Raw genomic sequence first — 20,928 nt, forward strand, 5'->3', positions numbered from 1 at the left:
GAATCATTTATTTACAATTTTGGTAAATACACAGCATGGGCATTCTCCAAATATGCAACATCAGCCAGCTCATTCATCAAAGAATATTTTAATTTCAAGTCTAATCTAAATCAACTTAATCATAAAGCCTTAATGGCCAGTTTCGATGTTATATCCCTCTTTACAGAAGTACCAACCGCTGAATCCTTCAAGATAGCCTTAGAACTCTACATCCAAGATCCTAACTCATCAATAGACATTTCCAGCAACCAATTATCTACCCTCATAGAATTCACCGCGATAAAGACAAACTTCATGTTCAACAACCACAACTATATACAAACAAATGGCCGAAGCATGGACAACCCAGTATCACCAGTTCTAGCCAATATTTTTATAAGACAAGTTGAAACACAAGCAATTAACACAGCATTACAATCACCACGATACTGGTACAGAGATGTAAATGACACGGTTGCGGGATTCAGATCTACAGAACACACACTTAATTTTTTCAATCACATTAACTCTATACATCCCAACATTAACTTCACATGTGAACAGGAAGAAAGCAATCAAATATCATTCCTTAACCTCAAAATTACAAGAACCGATACACAATTAAAAACAGAAATCCACCGAAAAATAACCCATACTGGACTATACATTCCTTGGGACTCAGCACATGAAACAAAACAAAAACTCAACATACTAAGAAACCAAATAAACACAGCCATAAAACTATGCTCACCAGGTAAAATTAACGATGAATTATACAAAATAAAACAATACTTCATCAACATCAATAAGTTTCCTCCACAAACCGTAGAAAACATTATACGCACACACATAGACAGAAAGCAAAATCAACCAACTAAAGTAAATATATCCCACGAATAAAAAAATCACGAAACCATATACTGCTGTACACCATATATTCCTGACATCAGCAGACAAATAACCAACATTTGGCAAAAATTAGTAACAAAATATGACATTCCAGTTAATACCAAATTTATTCAAAAACCAGACACAAAACTGAGGTCTTTTCTATGTAAAAACTACACTGACAAACACCACACCAACATTATTTATAAAACACAATGTGATAACTGCCACGACTTCTATATTGGAGAAACAAGTAGAAAAATGGAAATCAGATTCAAAGAACATAAAAAGTCACCTTCACACGTTTTCGAACACTGCAAGTCAAATAAACACAACATAAACGTAGAAAACACTCAAATACTAAATGAAGAAACAAACATAAACAAACGCAAAATTAAAGAAGCCTCACTTATACAACAACTTAAATCCAAAATAAACCAATATAAAGGAACGCCTTTATGCCTATATTAAATATAGTAAAATAAATAATATAAAATTATATATTCAAACATCTAGCACCGCCCTCTACATTCCGACACTCAGTTACACAACCTCTTCCAAACATGTGGTCAGCTTCCGGTCAGTTACCCCTTTCTTTCTTTGTGAACCTGACGATGACTGAAGAAGGTCGAAACGTTGTTCGCTCTTCTATGTAAAATATTTTCTTAATCGAGCCGTTTTTACATATATATTTCTCTACAAGTGGGTTTTCTCGACATCACTGATTATTATTTCCATGATTGCAACTTCTACCTTAATAATGTAGAGGACGTCGAGTTCCTGCAAGGAGAGTTGAGCTGAATTTGATAAAGGGGTTTCTCTTGTGTGCTTCTACAATTTTACTCCTGAATGGACTTGCACATAAATCCATTGGTCTTACAACGCAGTTACCTTTGCTTTCTGTCATCCATCTGGGAACCAACCATTTTGAATTTTACTCATTACTGGCAATGAGTCAGTCACCAATATTATGTTAGTAGTGCTGTTCTTATGTTTGTTTCTTTCAGTTCCGTTTTTTTGTTGTTGTTGTAAGGAGCTTGAATATTGTTTTATCATTATATGATGAACACCTAACCAGTTCTCTTGCTACTTTTGGTGTGGAGAACAATCTGCGGCTACAGTAACAAGTGAAGGTCTGCTGATAAGTTTGTTTATTTTTCGCGTAATCTATTGACCTTTTTTTTTTTTTTTTTTGTCTACACTGTTCTTCTTAGGTCTCAACAGCGTCGCCTATTTATTTCATGTGCAAAAGATCTCAGACAAGTTAGTGATTAATTAATTTATTATTGGCTGTAGAGTACCCGTAACTTATGGCTCGCTTTTGAGTTGCCTTTTAAGCAATCTCATGTTTGGTGCCTATCTGCTTGTTATAGATCTGGAATATTTCATCTCAGCTTATATTGGGTAAAACTTTTGTTAGCCTGTTTAGTTGATCAGCATGACAGAAAACAATGAAATTGAAGCTAAGTAATGCATAAGTTAGGTACAACAATGTACATGTTGCTCCTTCTATACCATATTATCAAATAAACAAAACGTTATATAAAATTAAAAGCCAGTCATTATAATTCAGGTATTTATCAAATTATCCCTTAAGCTCAGCCTTGTTTTTCGTATTTGTACTGTCTGACAAGTAATAATAAAACAAAGTTTTACAGGCGTGTTTTTTAACGCGTTTGAACATTATTTTCATATAATTGTCTTAATTACAGGATTCATGGTATTAAAGGTGGAAACCATCTTTTCAGCTCTTACGACAACTTTATATTTCTAACACTGTTTGGGGATGGCCTTTGAAAAGTTTTTTTTTTCTGTCATATTGATCAACTGAGGAAACTGTTTAACAGTTTTTAACCTATTTATCATTTAGTTACTAAGCCAGTTAAATTTTAGGACATTCTATCTTCGTGTATGATATTTTTGTGTGTGTTCTGAAACGCATATTTGAAATAAGCATAAGTAATTTTGTAGACAACCAAAAATTAGGCTTAGCTTCGCCCATCGACGTCAAAAGGCACGAGTCGAAGTGTAAATAGTAATGCATTTATTTTTTTATGTACATTTTGTACTTACTGTTGCGAAAATAACTAAACCATACAAATCAGGAATTTATTAGTATAGACAATTAAACATAGATTAAAAATATTAAATAAGAAATTTCTTTTGATAGTCAATATTTTAGCACGTGCAAAATGCAGGCAGTGCGTGTGATTGTATTTTTTTTGCTTATACGAAGCTGTCCCACTGTGATAAATAGTTAGCGTGTTGTTATAAAGGGTTTCTGGGTATTTTGAGATGGTCTAAGTACATCTACAAAGCAATAAAACTTAATGAAAGCAAATGTAAAAGGACAGTAGTTTAAGCTGTTAGAATAGATAAGATAAGTGTAATTGTCTATTACAGTTCCAAATATTCCAGAAGGAAAACGACTACAATTAAATTTACTTTTCCTATTTTCCAAATATCCATTTTACCCTACATTATTCATTTCACTGCATTTAGGGTTATGTCAGGAAAGATAATATAAAATAGAACAGTTTACTAAAAAATATACATTTTTATATTCGTGTAGAAGGATCTGGAGGCTATGAAAATGAAGTATGAAAGATAAAAAAACGCATTTTTAAATCTTAACATAAAAATCACTACACTGAGAGAGAATGTTCGTTTGGTTTGTTTTCAATTTCAAGCAAAGCTACTCAAGGGCTATCTGCGCTAGCCGTCCCTAAATTAGCAGTATAAGACTAGAGGGAAGGCAGCTAGTCATCACCACCTACCGTCAGCTCTTGGGCTACTCTTTTACCAACGAATAGTGGGATTGACCGTCACATTATAACGCCCCCAAAGCTGAAAGGGCGAGCATCTTTAGTGTGAGGGGGATTCGAACCCGTGATCTTCGGATTACGAGTCGAGTTCCTTAACTTCCTGGTCGTGCCGGGCCTTGTTTGTTCGTAATTAAGCACAAAGGTGCACAGTTGTGCTCTGCCTATCACGGGTATCGAAAACCGATTCCTAGTGTTGCAAGTTAGCAGAAATACCGCTGTGTCACTAGAGGGGTGCTCTCAAAGAGACTCACCAACATTCTATTGCAACACTGATAATCCTGAAGGCTTATAACTGTAAAAACTGGGTTTAAATACCCATATTAGATACATCATAGAATATTCCTTTGTGTAGATTTATGCTTAACAAACAAACATACAAATTTGACTATTCGAAATCCAGCAGAAATCTAAAATTGAATTAACAAAAGCTTACAAACTTCGGACACAGATTTATAGCAAAAACATTCTGTTAAAGAATCTGATTTGTCCGTACAAAGTATTTATAATACTGATTAAAATCTTGGTAAATTTTGAGACTACGCTTGGCGCATTCAGTGTCATGGTAGATGTAATTTCATGGTTTCCTAGTGGTCAAAATGAAAACAACTCTAGGGAGGTGGTTGCTATATAGAAGCACAATCAGCGATTTTAAACTAGTGACTCTGATTATAAAGGTGTATCAAACACGAGGGTTTTCTGTGACTTTATTGTTTATTGTATTGTTAGGTAAGTATTGCTCGAAATAATAATGTATTTATCTATTATAATAAAAGAGAGTGTCTGCGTGTTTGTGTGTGTTTAACCACCATAGCTTCAACAGGAAAATATATTGCACCTATACTAAGTGAACCCTGACGGTTTGCATCTGGGCATTATTTATCTTATTCACGTGCGTGCACATCTTTTTTTACGACCCAAGATAGTGAAAAAGCACGTGGTTTCTTATATAATAACATCTAATATGTAAAAAAGCCAGTACGTTTTTTCAACAATGTTATCCAACAATGAATTTCATGTTATGTCGCTTAGCAACAAAAGTATAATCTAATATTATTATTAGTCTGTGTACGGAACATATAAAATAAAACTCATAAACAACGAAACTGAAAAACAAAAACAATATATTTGTTGAATTCTTGTTTTAGAGTCTCCATTGATTAAATTTAGAAACAATTTAAGTTTAAAAATGGATAAATATTTTATGCACTTGATCTAGGCTAGGTAATCTCACATTATGTTTTCACTCTAGGCATATTTATTAATTTCATCGGCCTGGCATGGCCTAGCGCGTTAAGGCGTGCGCTTCGTAATCTGAGGGTCGCGGGTTCGCATCCCCGTTGCGCCAAATATGCTCGCCCTTTCACCCGTGGGGGCGTTATTATGTGACGGTCAATCCCACTATTCGTTGGTAAAAGAGTAGCCCAAGAGTTGGCGGTGGGTGGTGATGACTAGCTGCCTTCCCTCTAGTCTTACACTGCTAAATTAGGGACGGCTAGCACAGATAGCCCTCGTGTAGCTTTGTGTGAAATTCAAAACAAACAAACAAACAAACAATCCATAAGGACACAAGAGAGAATCCTCGATAGCTGCGGCGCTTGATGTTGTTTTAGGCAGGATTAAGGTAAATTAATGTATAATACTTTTTTTTCTTTCTCTTTTCATTGGCTGTATTTCTGTATTCTAGTAATACCAAGCGTGGTGCGCGCGCATATCCGATTCGATTTTATTACTCATAAGGATTTCTACTAGACTAACCTGAAATTGAAATTAGTTTAGGCAGGCTTAGAATAAATTAATTTATGATACCTTGGGAGAGGTTAAATAAACTAATCAAAAGGATTTGACCTTCTGGGTCAAAAGCTGTAATTAGATCTCAAATCGGTCAAGAAATGAAAAGCTATGGGCGAAAAATGTGTACTTGAGAAAGCAAACCCTGATCCGTTTTATGAGCCACACAGCCGCGGCTGAAAGTGAAGTTCCAGTTTTTCACTCTGTAAATTTGGTAACCTTAGATAAACTGCTTTTGAATCGCTTAAACATACACGTCTTGCTCGTGCAACTGTTTATCAGCTACCTCGCAAACATGTAATATATATTACCCACCAAGCCAAGGTCAAGGACGTTTTTCCTCTCAGTAATATAATTTATGTTATAATGTGTCTTTATGGGCAATATCAGTGGCAGATCTAGAGTTTAGCTTAATCTATCATTCTCTGTTTGTGATTTCGAAATCCTCTGTATTTAAAGTTATTAGTATTTTTTAACTTGAAAACAACTTTTTTCAGTGTGTGAGACCGGTAGCTGAGTTCGCTGGCCAATGATGTGTGCCTGTGAAAACGAAACGAAAGACTTCTGCACGAGTAAATAGATAATCTAATATCAGTAAGTGAGTTTGAAAAAAGCAATGACAAAAGCTTACAATCTGAACTGTCCAGAACAGTATCTCCAGTTACTAAATGTCATCTGTTCAGCTAAATTTGTCTGACATGCACTATTTTCTACTTCATTCATAGTTTTTCAAATATAGATCGGAATAAGGCTCAAAAAATAGGATTTACTTGCTTATATATATATAATATTCTTGATACACCATTTTTACCAAAAATACCACAAGTTGGTTGATTGATATATTGGCATGGAAACCAGATTTTCAGTTTAGTAAACCTAAAGACTTATCGCTTAGCTATTACGGAGCTAATATCATAAATAAAATGATCATTTTCGGAAACTCTTTCCAGATGAACACATAGCATGTGGTCTCAGTTTTGCTACGATTTTAGGTAGAAAAATTCGATCTGTAGAAACAAAAATCGTTTATTTACTACTTTATCTTACATTTTATAGTTAAAATTGTTGTCACGTCAATTTATTTTTTATAAAGATATCTAAAATTACTTGACACTGTGCGTGTGAACTTATAAAACAACCTATTTATATATATTCTGTTCACGTAACATATTCCGGGTTATTCGTGGAGTTCTCGCAAAGCTACACGAGGGCTATCTGCGATAGCCGTTTCTAATTTAGCGGTATAAGACTAAAGAAAGGCAGCTAGTCATCATCACCCACCGCCAACTCTTGGGCTACTCTTTTACTAACGAATAGTTGGATTGACCCTCACATTATAACGCCTCCACGGCTGAAAGGGTGAACATATTTGGTGTGACGGGGAATCGAACCCCCGACCCTCGGATTACGAGACAAGTGCCTTAACCACCTGGCCATGCCGAACCTTAAGACTAGGAAGCTATGTCGTTGGCAATGGAGTTGGCTATTGTAGCGGAGTTCGCGTACTATTAGAATGCATTTTCTAATTCTTGAAGATGTTGGAAAGAACTCAGAGGATGGCTACTAGGATAATACCCTGGATGGAAATGATATCATATGACGACAAGTTAAGATTTCCTCATGAAAAAAAAAAGGTTAGAGTGTATCTCACTGAAGTGTTTAATATTGTTAAAGCAATTATTTGTGTTGGTGAATCATATTTATAGATATTTCATGATGAGAATGGAGGTAGGGGTTAAATCACCTATATATATATAATACAGCTTTATTTTTCTAACAGGGAGGGTGGTCTCTAGAGGAGGTCACATTCAAGTGTGGTGGATGTACTTAATTTAGGGATATTTAGGAGAAAGTATGATAACTATTTAAATAACGCTTTAGTTTAACTTAGTGGATAAGACGGCCCACCTGAAGTAAAACGTATCTTGCCGTCCTTCAATGTTACGTTATTTAGTATTAATCATACTTACGTATGTGATGTTTATGAGAACATACACGAACTCTCCAGAACGAAGATATATCATTGTTAAAATTGGTCTCGAAAATCACTTTCACTCAACGAATTTACTATTGGCTTTGTTTCTGTAAGTAACAATATAAACTTGATATTATTATTGATAAGAAACTCAGAAAATAGGGTATTTGAACTTAACAAGAATCCTCACTTTACTTCACTTTTCAAAAAAGTTGTAGGATTGAATGTTAAGCACAAAGATACGTAATGGCCTATCTCTGCTCTGCTCACCAAAGAATAAAATCATTTTAAGGGTATTTGTCTATGTATTAATCTTGAGCTGAATGGTGAAATACTAGAGTCTGTATTATCAACATTTCTGTGTTTTTTTATTCATTTACTTGTATAAGTTTTGACAAAATAGCCTAGCATTTTTTAAGGAAAAATAGCCTAACATTCAGCTTCTGAGGTCTTAATCGATACAAAATGTTAGCGAAAAAATTCGTGTGGGTTCGAGACATTTGGAGGACATTCAGATGTTACTGTCATTAGAAATTGTTAATATAAAATCAGAAATTTTCAAATTTTAACTCTGATCGAGAGTTAATATTTTAGAAATTGCGTATTCTTCAAATTAATTACCTTAAATTATTCAGACCTCAAATAAGGCAGATCAACTTGGTTTAGAGGACTCTCTGAAACGGCTGGACAAATTTAGAAGATGTGAGTGGTCCAAGAGAAAAAGTTCGCTATTTTAGAAGTCTAATAGAGCAAGGCACGCAACAGTTTCTGTGTTTGCTGTTGCCCGTGAAATTACACGAGGAATTTGTTCGCATTTATTTTATCAGGTTATGAGATAGTATGAGAGTCAAATCACAGTTTTTGATATTGTTTTACAAAAGTTCTAGTGCTTACTGAAAGGATTTACATATTTGAGAAAAACGTTTATAAAAAGAAACGATCTTTCTTTAAAATCCAAATAATGAAAATAGTTTTATTTTAACCGACGTTTCGCTTCAGTCGCTTCTTCGAGACCAGTACACAAAATTCTAGCCCTGAAAAACATGTAAAGTCGCTTTTTTCTAGCTTCATTATTAAAGCAATTTTTGGAATATTTTAGTCTTCTAGCTTTTGTATCATTAACTGTTTTTGTTGATAAGATATAAAGATGTTAGTATGACGAACGAATTATCACATAATTACATTATTAGCAATGTAATTATAATTTAATTGCAATTAAAGTATTATAGATAATATCAAACACCACAGGCCCGTAATGACCATGTGAGTGAGGCACTCGACTCTTAATCTGACGGTCCTGGGATCGAATCCCTGGCACTCCTAACATGCTCACCATTTTAGCCCTGAGAGCATTATAGTGTCATAGTTAATCCTACTTTTCTCTTTGTAAAAGAATAACCCAAGAGTTGGCAGTGACGACTAGCTGCCTTCTCTTTAGTCTTACACTGCGAAATTAGGGACTGCTAGCGCAGATAGCCGTCGTGTAGCTTTAGGCGAAATTCAAAACAAACAGAAGCATTTTTTTTTTTACAAGTGGTTATTTAATAGACGATGACACCCGGATAATATGATACAAAGAACAAACAGGATTCACTACACCGTACAAGCCACTACAACAGAACAAAACAAGTTGAAAATTATGCTTTTATACCCTGAGAATTATATAAAGTTTATGTTCAATACACAGAAACAGAAAAGGAAACAAAAAGGGTAAACCTAATTATGTCATACTCCAGTAACACAATAACTTCCAAAGTAGGAAAATTAATGAAATATTCATTCGCCGTCATACTAATAAAGTTACCGGATAAACACCTCAAAATAATAACAGTTTCATTCTTTTTCTATCCCGAAGTACAGAGAGAGAGAGAAAAAAACAACAACATTTGCTTTGTTAAAGAAAACAGAATTAGAGAAAATGTGTAGTTAACAACATACTCTATTAAATTACGACAGCTGAGCACGTTGTATCAAAACGACGTCAAATATGCAAATCACCAAATAACGTGACGAACGTAGTTGATACGTGCCTGCGGCGGAACAACATTTTGTAAACGATGTAATAACATTAAGCAATAATCACTCTTAGCAAGCGTATACAATTAGATCTGTTGAAAGGATGTTCAAATGATGACGTCCCTCGTGCGTAATGGCTTTGGAAAAAAATTAATATGGCTCGAGTTAATTCACCAGACTTGCATCACGTTGTACCTGAGCCGTAGTTGAAATTTGAATAACTAACTTGTCGCGAAAAGCCAAACTCATTGATGACCGGTTCACTTCAAGAACAGTTGGGCGTATTTATTATTTTATTCACACTTTTTTAACTATGCAAGCTCTTAATAAATTTTGTTTGTCTGCTGTTTTGAAAGGCAATGTAATAAATGTCCAGTTTGTGTGCTACTGTAATTTCAGTTCAGTTACAGTGTCGTTCCATAAGAACGACTCGGCATGGTCAAGCGTGTTAAGGCGTGCGACTCGTAATTAACGTTCCACAACGTTTTGTGGAACGTTAGAAAATTGGCCAATCACAGGAAACCTTCTCTCATGTTCATTTATTTTTTGAAGTTAAGCAAAAAGCTAAATAACGGGCTGTATATGCTCTGCCCATTATGAATATCAAAATTCGATTTCTAGCGTTGTAAATCCGAAGACACTTCTCTGTGCCACTGGGGACTCTTCCCTCATCTTCAAAATGGCTACAGTTTCAGCATTCGAAACTATGATAAGTGGATTACGTTTTTCATTCAGTTTTTAGAAGGTGAATAAATTATCTGGCCCCACATGGCCAGGTGGTTAAAACACTCGACTCGTAATCTGAGGGTCTCAAGTTCGAATCCCCGTCACACCAAACATACTCGCGGTTTCAGGCGTGGGTACTATATAATGTGACGGTCAATCCCATAGTTCGTTGGTAAAAGAGTAGCCCAAGAGTTAGCAGTGGGTGGTGATGATTAGCTGCCTTCACTCTAGTCTTACATTGCTAAATTAGGGATGGCTAGCGCAGATAGCCCTCGTGTAGCTTTGCGCGAAATTCAAAACAAAACAATCCAAATTAGCTATGACGAACTGATCATTCAAAAAATCTTGCATTGTATTGTATCATAACTGTAACCCAAATTCATTTTTAATTTCTTTTTCATCTCCATCTGCTAAATCTGTACTTGAAAACTAGTAAACATTATGAATATCAACCATTTCTGTTGTCCTCACGCCTTAAAATGTTTCGCGAAAGGCTGAAAGTTAAGCCTCACGCTAGTGTAGCGGTAAGTCTACGGATTTGCACCGCTAAAATCAGGGGTTCGATTCCCCTCGGTGGTCTCAGTAGATAGCCTAACGTGGTTTTGCTATAAGAATACACACACACACACACACACACACTGAAAGATTAAATGTAGCTCCTAATTTCTAAGTTTCTTACTTCTCACAACGCGAAATAACGTATATACAGTGTTCTTGTTGTTTTGAATTAAGTACAAAGCTACACAAGGGGCTATCTGTGCTCTGCCCACCACGGGCATCAAAACCCGGTTTTTAGAGTAGTAAGTCCGCAGACATACCGCTGAGCCACTGGGGGGCTATACACAGTGATACAAGTCAGTTAGTGTGACGTCGACAAGCAAAGAATCTTAAAGATGGAAAAATTCCTTTATTGCTGGGTAGGTAAAAGATGATGAAAAACCATTTATTACGACTAAGCCACTTTCTATCCTCCGTTACCTTTTATTATAATTACATTTGTCAGATTCGTATTAGGTCTATTACGTTTTAAAACACCGCATTCTTTATCTTAACCCTCAGGTGTTTTTTTAAGAATTAGGATAATTATAATAATCATATTCCAACCATACCATATTTGCCAGGAACAAGAAGCCATTATTGGATGCCAGTTACACCAGGTGGTATTATAACGACCAATCAAGAGCAAAGAACAATGTGTTACAATGTGCTATTGATATATGAGCTCTATCAGCACGAGCTACATTACAGACTTCAGGACATCAGTGACTTTCGTGTGTAGCGGCTTGACCATGTTAAGTAGCAGTACTGGAAGTGCTTCTTTTACTGCTTTATGTGGTACCAACTTCCTAGATTTGATCCTCATTATGGCTTTCCGGAAGTGAACTTAGTGGATTATGAAGAATCTAGGATTAAATCTAGATATTTCTGTATCGTAGAATGTTCCAAAGAGTGTCCATAGAAGCAGACATCGAATTCACGTTTAGCAAAGGAGTTGCTTAAGTGAAAGCACTTGACGTGGAGTTTGGTCAAAGCCTCCACTTCAGGAAGTAAGTTGCAAGAAGCTTAAGGTCTCATGTAAGATGTGCTTCAATCTCATGGAAATAAAATGACTGGACTTTGAGAAAACAGATCGTCTACGTTGGTTACTAGTGGGTGTACTTTACTGTTTATCTCTATGACCTTCTATTTCTTTTCCACCAGAAGTGGACTTGGTTTAACGTATGAACCAAATAGAAATGTGCGAAAGCAGTGTGGTTTACAAGGCAGCTCTTGACTATCTTCTTGGCTGTGTTGACCTCAGAGAGCAGAACTGAAACTTAGGTCAAGTTGAAGATACGATGATGTTTGCACTGACTAAGTTGTCTCCAGATAGCATGGATCATATTCTATAGGCAGGTTAGGCATGAGCGCACGTAAATATATGGTCAAGGAGCTTGACCACGGGCTTATTGCTGAAATTAAATTTTACGCTAATGTTTAATTTGTTAGATGAAGTTAAGTATTTTCTGTGTTGCTATCAATCCTGACCTATACGTTACGTTAATAACCTCTTCCAGAGGTATATATATGTATATATATATATATACAGGTATATTATTATTTTCACAGTTAAGTAAATATTAACATTTGTTTGTTTGAATTTAAGTACAAGGCTATACAACAAAATATCTATGCTGTGCCCACCGTGGGTATCGAAATCCGGTTTCTAGCATCGTAAGTTCGTAAACCTACCGCTGTGCCACTGGGGAAGAAATATTAACATCAAAAGGAAGGGTTGTGCTAAAAACTACGGGGCTAAACCTGTGATAAAAAATGTACTATTATCAAAACAGCTACAATAGAAACGCTGGACACTTCAGAAAGCTCACCACATAAAAAGCGTTTCGTTGTAGCTGTTAAGGCTCGTTTTCATAATTAATATGTATATATATATATATATATGTATGTAAATGCAAATCATAAAATATTTCTTTCTACTCTTCCACTGGTTAAATCGGATTTCGATGCCTGTGGTGGGCACAGCACAGATATCCCACTTTGTTGCTTTGTGCTTAACAAGTATCGACCAAATAATTTTTTATTGTAATAAAAATAGTAAGTTCCTATTTTAAAACAATACTTAATTAGAAACGTAGTAAACAGCAAATGTATTGTAAATTAATGTGTTGAATATACTATATGCTAAAACTGACACGGCAGCTACAGGTTTAAAAATTTGATGTGCGCATTACGTTTCTGTTTCTCTGTTGCGGCCCCTTGATGTAGGTATTCAACTGAAACTTTAGTGAATAATGGTCTGTTACATTTCAAGTAAAAGGTGGTCTAGCTACTCAAGCATGAGTGGAATATTTTATATCGCACTATAATAACTAATAGCTTGAAAAACATATCCTCGTTTTATTTCCTTCAAATTTTATTTGTTTTTATTAAAGCACAAAACCACACAACCTTTTTCCTAGCGGTGAGTCCGCAGACATGCCGCTGGTGAGGGGTTCTTCAAATTCATAATAAAACCAGAATTTTTGTTTCACAGCCTCTTTATTAACGTTACGAAACTTTCTATAACGTAAGCAATCACTCATATTTTTAACCTTATAATTTAAAGAGAGAGTAATTAAGCTATTAATTAAATTTGAATACGAAAGTTTGGAGAAATGTTTCAAATTTTAATTAAACTTGTTTATATCGCTTCATTAGGATCGGTGGCTATCGAATTACAGTGATTTACTAAACTCAATAAAAAACGTTGTGTCTGAATTAAATTTGTATCCAAATGGTTAACTGAACATATGTTTCACAATGTTTTAACTGTTCTAATGAAATAACAGAGGGAGTAGGGTTAGCCATTATTGCTATACGGTGGTTCATTACATTACAAATATTACAACATTACTTTTGATGTAAAATAATAAAAAACAATAACTAGGGTTAGTATTTTGATTAATACGTAAATAAACTCGCAACAACCACAAATTTACAATAAACTCAGAGTCTAAAACGCCATACACTGGTATTATGTGCATGTGTGTGTTTTTCTTCTTATAGCAAAACCACATCGGGTTATCTGCTGAGCCCACCGAATGAAATCGAACCGCTGATTTTAGAGTTGTAAATTCGTAGACTTATCGCTGTACTTGGTGGGTTCACTGGAATTAAAACGTTAGCATAAGATTATTGTTATAGAAGTAACTGACGTGTGAATTAGAAACTTATTAGGTTAGATAAGACAGCTTTAAAAAAATAATTTTTCGTGATATTTGTAATTAACTTTTCACAGACTGATATGACAGCAAATTTTCTTAACATAAATAGTTTTGAGTATTTAAAGACATTAGCTAAATGTAATCTAAAACAATTATTAAATAGTAGCAATATATCTTTATGATGGAATGATTTAATATTTCAAAGTCTCATGTACAATGCAAGACAAGATTTAATAACACAATTTTACACTGTATTACATATGTACAATGCAAGACAAGATTTAACAACACAGTTTTACACTGTATTACATGTGTACAATGCAAGACAAGATTTAATAACACAATTTTACACTGTGTTACATGTGTACAATGCAAGACAAGATTTAATAACACAGTTTTACACTGTATTACATGTGCACAATGCAAGACAAGATTTAACAACACAGTTTTACACTGTATTACATGTGTACAATGCAAGACAAGATTTAATAACACAGTTTTACACTGTATTACATGTGTTCAATGCAAGGCAAGATTTAATAACACAATTTTACATTATATTACATATGTACAATGCAAGACAAGATTTAATAACACAATTTTACACTGTATTACATGTGCACAATGCAAGACAAGATTTAATAACACAATTTTACACTGTATTACATGTGTACAATGCAAGACAAGATTTAATAACACAGTTTTACACTGTATTATATGTGTACAATGCAAGACAAGATTTAATAACACAGTTTTACACTGTATTATATGTGTACAATGCAAGACAAGATTTAATAACACAGTTTTCATTGTGTTACATGTGTACAATGCAAGACAAGATTTAATAACACAGTTTTACACTGTATTACATGTGTTCAATGCAAGGCAAGATTTAATAACACAGTTTTACACTGTATTACATGTGTACAATGCAAGACAAAATTTAATAACACAGTTTTACACTGTATTACATGTGTACAATGCAAGACAAAATTTAATAACACAGTTTTACACTGTATTACATGTGTACAATGCAAGACAAGATTTAATAACACAGTTTTACTCTGTATTACATGTGTACAATGCAAGACAAGATTCACTAACACAGTTTTACACTGTATTACATGTGTACAATGCAAGACAAGATTAACTAACACAGTTTTACACTGTATTACATGTGTACAATGCAAGACAAGATTAACTAACACAGTTTTACACTGTATTACATGTGTACAATGCAAGACAAGATTTAATAACACAGTTTTACTCTGTATTACATGTGTACAATGCAAGACAAGATTCACTAACACAGTTTTACACTGTATTACATGTGTACAATGCAAGACAAGATTAACTAACACAGTTTTACAATGTATTACATGTCGTTGTTTTTCTGACAGCGAGAACAAATTGTTGTCGATAAAAATGTTTGTCTATTCTCTGGTTTCTCTGCTTACCTTTAAAGAGGCTTAGAAGAGACTTGTCCCTTATACTTTTCGAGTGTTTTAAGGGTATAAAAACATAAAATGTATGTTTATCTGTAAGAAAAACATTCCAGTTTCCTAGCTATTCGTAAGTTCAGAGGATTATAACCTTACAATTTGGGTTTCATTATTCGTGATTGACATAGCACAGATAAGCACAACGCTACACAATAAACTAGCTACAAACGGGCAAAGTTTCATGGATTTATTGGGATAGTAGTTACAGTTACTGAGTTTAACTTCTCTTCACTATTATGTCGGAAGACTTGCAACGAACGCTGGAAATAGAATTTCGATAACCGCAACGGGCAGAGCACACGTCAAAACAACAACAATCTCCCCCTAGTGCCTATTTGATAACATTCACAAAATAAAGTACAATATCAAAAGTGTATATATATATTTATATTATATAATATTTCATGGAAAGTTCTGTACTTCCAATCACAAACTAATATTTATTTGCTTTTCCAAACCAGCGAAGATAATGACGCAGGTACCTTTTATTAGATATTGTGTACCATTACCAGTTATAGTGTACCTTAACTAGTTAGTGTATATCTTTACTCTACCTGATGTAAGACATGATGTTATTTGAGGTAATACAAATGACATTATGTAAAACATGATATATGAGTTAACACCACTAATTTAATGTAAAGCACAATGTTATGTGATATGAAACCAATAACCTGATGTAAGACATGATGTTATATGAAATGATATAAGTAACATGGTGAAACACATAATATGTTATATGAAATGATATAAGTAACATGGTGAAACACATAATATGTTATATGAAATGATATAAGTAACATGATGAAACACATAATATGTTATATGAAATGATATAAGTAACATGGTGAAACACATAATATGTTATATGAAATGATATAAGTAACATGGTGAAACACATAATATGTTATATGAAATGATATAAGTAACATGATGAAACACATAATATGTTATATGAAATGATATAAGTAACATGGTGAAACACATAATATGTTATATGAAATGATATAAGTAACATGGTGAAACACATAATATGTTATATGAAATGATATAAGTAACATGATGAAACACATAATATGTCATATGAAATGATATAAGTAACATGGTGAAACACATAATATACCATTATTACTTCTTCATCGTTTTTAAACATTTCTGATTTCTGATATTCAGTTTTCAATTGTTAGAACACTTTTTTTACAAATTCTTGCTCTAACCCTTAACATATTTATGTTACACGTGTGTTTCAAGGAACTGTGATTTTAAATGTACATTTTCTAATGTTAAGGAAAACTAAGTTGAATATTTTATGTGCTATATTGCTATGATTAATTCGGTTATTTTTATATGAGCTCTAAAAACAATTACATTAAAATCTGTTATTCGTTAATATTAGTAAGTTAGTCTGTATGTTAATTTTATTCATATTCGCTTATATTGTTATATGCAAGCACGTCGTGTGTTTTTCATCTGCTTTAATGATATATAAGAATTTTCTCAGATTTCCATTTATTTGATTTGTGTACAATTTTTGCATAAAATCGTGGTCGAAAAGGTAAGTTTGATTGCTTTTTTTTAGTTATTTTGTTTCTCCGTTCTATATACCAGCGCCTCTGGAGGGTCACCAGTAAACTTAAAGTAGTTTAAATCAAGGGCTCGATTCTCTATAGTGAACAAAGAACCCGTTGTGTAACTTAGCACTTGGAATTGATTGTTTGGGATCAAGCGCAAATCTGCACATTGGGCTATCTGTGCTCTGCTCACCACGGGTATATTGGGCTATATGTGCTCTGCTCCCCACGGGTATATTGGGCTATCTGTGCTCTGCTCACCACGGGTATCGTGGGCTATCTGTGCTCTGCTCACCACGGGTATTGAAGCGCGGTTACTAATGATGTAAGCCTGCAGACATATCGCTGTGACATTTGAGGGGCGGCACTGAAAAGTAAGGACGTTTATATAAAAACGACAAAACCCTGTTACATGAGCGCTTTTGTTCTTCTTCGGGGGCAAAATGGGAATGGTGTTGTAACAGAATAAGTAATATATGTAAATAGAGTTGAGTAACGTCATGAAGGTCATCTATTCTTCAGACCATTTTTTCATGTACTGTTGTAAGCGTATTTAACTTCTGATAACAATGCCGGTAACAAGAGCGTTATGTAAAATAACACATGTTAGAGATATTTGTTTTAGTTTCTGAATTTCGCGCAAAGCTAAACGAGGGTTATCTGCTCTAGCCGTGTCTAAGTTAGCAGTGTAAGGCTAGAGGGAAGGCAGCTAGTCATCACCACTTACCGCCAACTTTTGAGCTACTCTTTTGCCAGTGAAGAGTGGGATTGGCCGTCACATTATAACACTCCCACGGTTGAAAGGGCGGGCATGTTTGGTGAGACAAGGATTCGAACCCGCGACTTCAAGATTACGAGTCGAGTGTCTTAACCATTTAGCCAAGCCGGGCTAGGGATATTTAGAAATGGTTTGTAATAGACGGTATTTACTCTACCTAAAACATTATTGTAGTAACTGTTTGCTTATCCAGTTGACATATACCAATGCTATGAGAAAAGAAATGTTGATTGAAAAACCGGGGGCCAAAAGGATGTTGGATACTATTCTTTTCTGAGTAACTGAGTTAGTTTTCTGATGCTAAACACCATCCGCTGTTCTATAGTTACTTCAACCATGCTATTGAGTTATAGGGCTTTTGAAGAATATATCACTGACACTCGCTAGATTTTTCGTAGAGCTACATGAAATTCATTACAGATACACGATAAACGGAGGATTCTAGCTTTCTTTGAGTGCGTATTGGAGCGACATTGTAACAGCAAGAAGCTTAATCTTTATCAGTATGCCGTAATTTCAAAACTTTTGATTTTTCTGAAATTTACCGTATATTACGTATTGCGTAAAGCGTGAAATACAAAGTAGTTGAAGTTGACAATCTTTCGCTTATGTTACAATAACTACGAAGCATACCGTTGGCAGGTAACTGAAGTGGTTTGTGTGGTAGTTTGGAAACAAGCTGTGCAAACTAAAACAGTACTTTATGTGACACGATGGTGAAGTATGTAAATACACTGCTGGCCAAACTCTTAAGGCCAATGAACATAAAGAAAAATTATGCATTTTGCGTTGTTAGACTCAACCACCTATTTGAGTAAAGCTTCGAAAGATGAAAATAAGAAAAGGGAAAATAAAAATAAAAACGTTTTTAGCATTTGATAGGAAAAATGTGAACATTATTAAATTAGCCTAAATACTAGCTGGTCAAAAGTTTAAGACCATACCGAAACGAAGTGTTAATCGGTAAACACGAAACGAAATTTAGTCACTTGTGTTCAAGCATTAGCGTTGTCAACATCTCCCATTCACATCTCCTGTGTTACATTGGGTAAAAACATGGCAAAGGCTAAAAAGTTGACAGAGTTTGAACATGGCAGAATTGTCAAGTTGCAAAAGCAAGGTCTCTTAACGTGCTATCGCTGGTGAGATTGGGCGTAGTAAAACTGCTGTTGCAAATTTCTTAAAAGACCCTGAGGGATACGGAATGAGAATTTCAAATGGTCGGCCCAGAAAATTTCGCCAGCATTGAGCAGGAGGATTCGATGGGTTGTCTGGCAAGACATCAACTGATCGTCGAACGAGATTAAAGCCCTTATGGATGCAGAATGGAGCTCAAGAACAATAAGACGGCATCTACGAGAGAAAGGCTTTATAAACTACAAACGTTTTCAAAGGCCACGCCTCCTTCCACACCACGAAAAGTTCGGTTAAACTTTGCTAAGAAGCACAAAACATGTGACGTAGAAAAGGGAAAGAAGGTTTTATGTTCTGATGAGAAAAAATTTAACCTGGATGGTCCAGATGGTTTCCAACGGAGACATTTTCTACACGACACAGTGGAGAAGGTTCCATCGTGATCTGGGGTACTTTCCCTTTCCATGGAACAATATAGCTTCAGGTTATACAGGGGCGTCAAACAGCAGCTGGCTACATTGGCATGTTGGAGAGAGCATCCTTATTGACTGAAGGCCCTGGCTTGTGTGGAAATGACTGGATCTTTTAGCAGGACAACGCTGCAATCCACAGGACAAAGGACGTTTTCATGGCGAATGACGTGATTCTTTTGGACCATCCAACGTGTTCGCCCGAACTGGACCCCATTAAAAATGTTTGGGGGTGGATGGCAAGGGAAGTCTGTAGAAATGGACGTCAATTCTAAACAATGCATAATCTTCGTGAAGCATTATCACGAAGTGATAATGATAATAATGAATAATGAAGTGAATTATAATGAAGTGATAATTCAAGCATTATCAAGTGTTCACCACTTGGAGTAACATTCCAGCCAGCCTTCTGCAAACGTTTATATCGACCATGCCAAAGCGAATGTTTGCAGTTTTTCGCAATGATTGCCGTGCAACTCACTACTGAGATCTCTTGTTGAGCATTTACCCTGTTTAGGACTTCTTTTTGATATGGTCTTAAACTTTTGACCTGCTAGTATTTACGCTAATTTCATAGTGTTCACATTTTTCCTATTAAATGCTAAAAAGCTCTACTCAAATAAGTGGTTGAGTCTGACAACGCAAAATGCATATTTTTTCATGTTCATTGGCCTTAAGATTATGGCCAGCAGTGTATATATATAGATATTTTGGGTTTCCGTTTCATATTAGTAATAGCGCACCCTGGTTATTTCATGTTATATAAACCTGTGTAATAGAAAAATATTAGAAATGTTCATGAATATTTTTTTCAAGTGTATGAACTTTCCACGTGCTGCTTCATGGGTGCATGCAAGCAAGAATCTGTTCGTTTATGGTACTTTTACTTATTGACATGAGGGTTCTAACTTTTACTTTTTAAGGTTTAAGGATGTCTTTGTGCATTTAGTTTTCATGTAACTATGGATATTTTTGAAATCATTGTTAAAGTGTCATTTTTGGGAATGAACTAACTTTAACACGCTCCTTAATCATGCCACAAGTTTAACAGCCGCTATTATAAAAGTTGAACTGTTGACTTGAAGTTAAGCACGGAAACAAGAAGAGAGGAAAAATATTGTTCACAGTCATATCATACGTTTACCTCATCTGATATAAAATATTTTCATATCTTTAATTTCAGCGCAGTCTTCGCAAAAACATGTGCGCTTAAAATCTTTGATATTTTTTTCCTCTAAATTATTTGGTTTTTGTATTTTGCTTACCAGGATTTTGTACTGGTTTTTATCATTTAGCACTGCAATACCCTTTGGTAGATGGTCTGGTTTTTCACTGACCAAGTGTGACAACCAATCAGTGCTGTGGAAGAACAACAGGTCACGATGTGATACTTGTAATTAGATAAAGAATCTGAGTTCACATGTGGAAGTCAGGACCGCTTTCTCAGCTCACTTCTATTAAGAGGACCCTGGCCTGGCCAGGTGGTTAAAGCATTCGACTCGCAGTTTGAGGGTCGTAGTTTAAGAATCCCTAACCATCAAACATACTCGTCCTTTTAGCCGTGGAGGCGTT

This window comes from Tachypleus tridentatus, chromosome 2 (genome assembly GCF_004210375.1).
Source record: "Tachypleus tridentatus isolate NWPU-2018 chromosome 2, ASM421037v1, whole genome shotgun sequence".
Classification (NCBI taxonomy): Eukaryota; Metazoa; Arthropoda; class Merostomata; order Xiphosura; family Limulidae; genus Tachypleus; species Tachypleus tridentatus.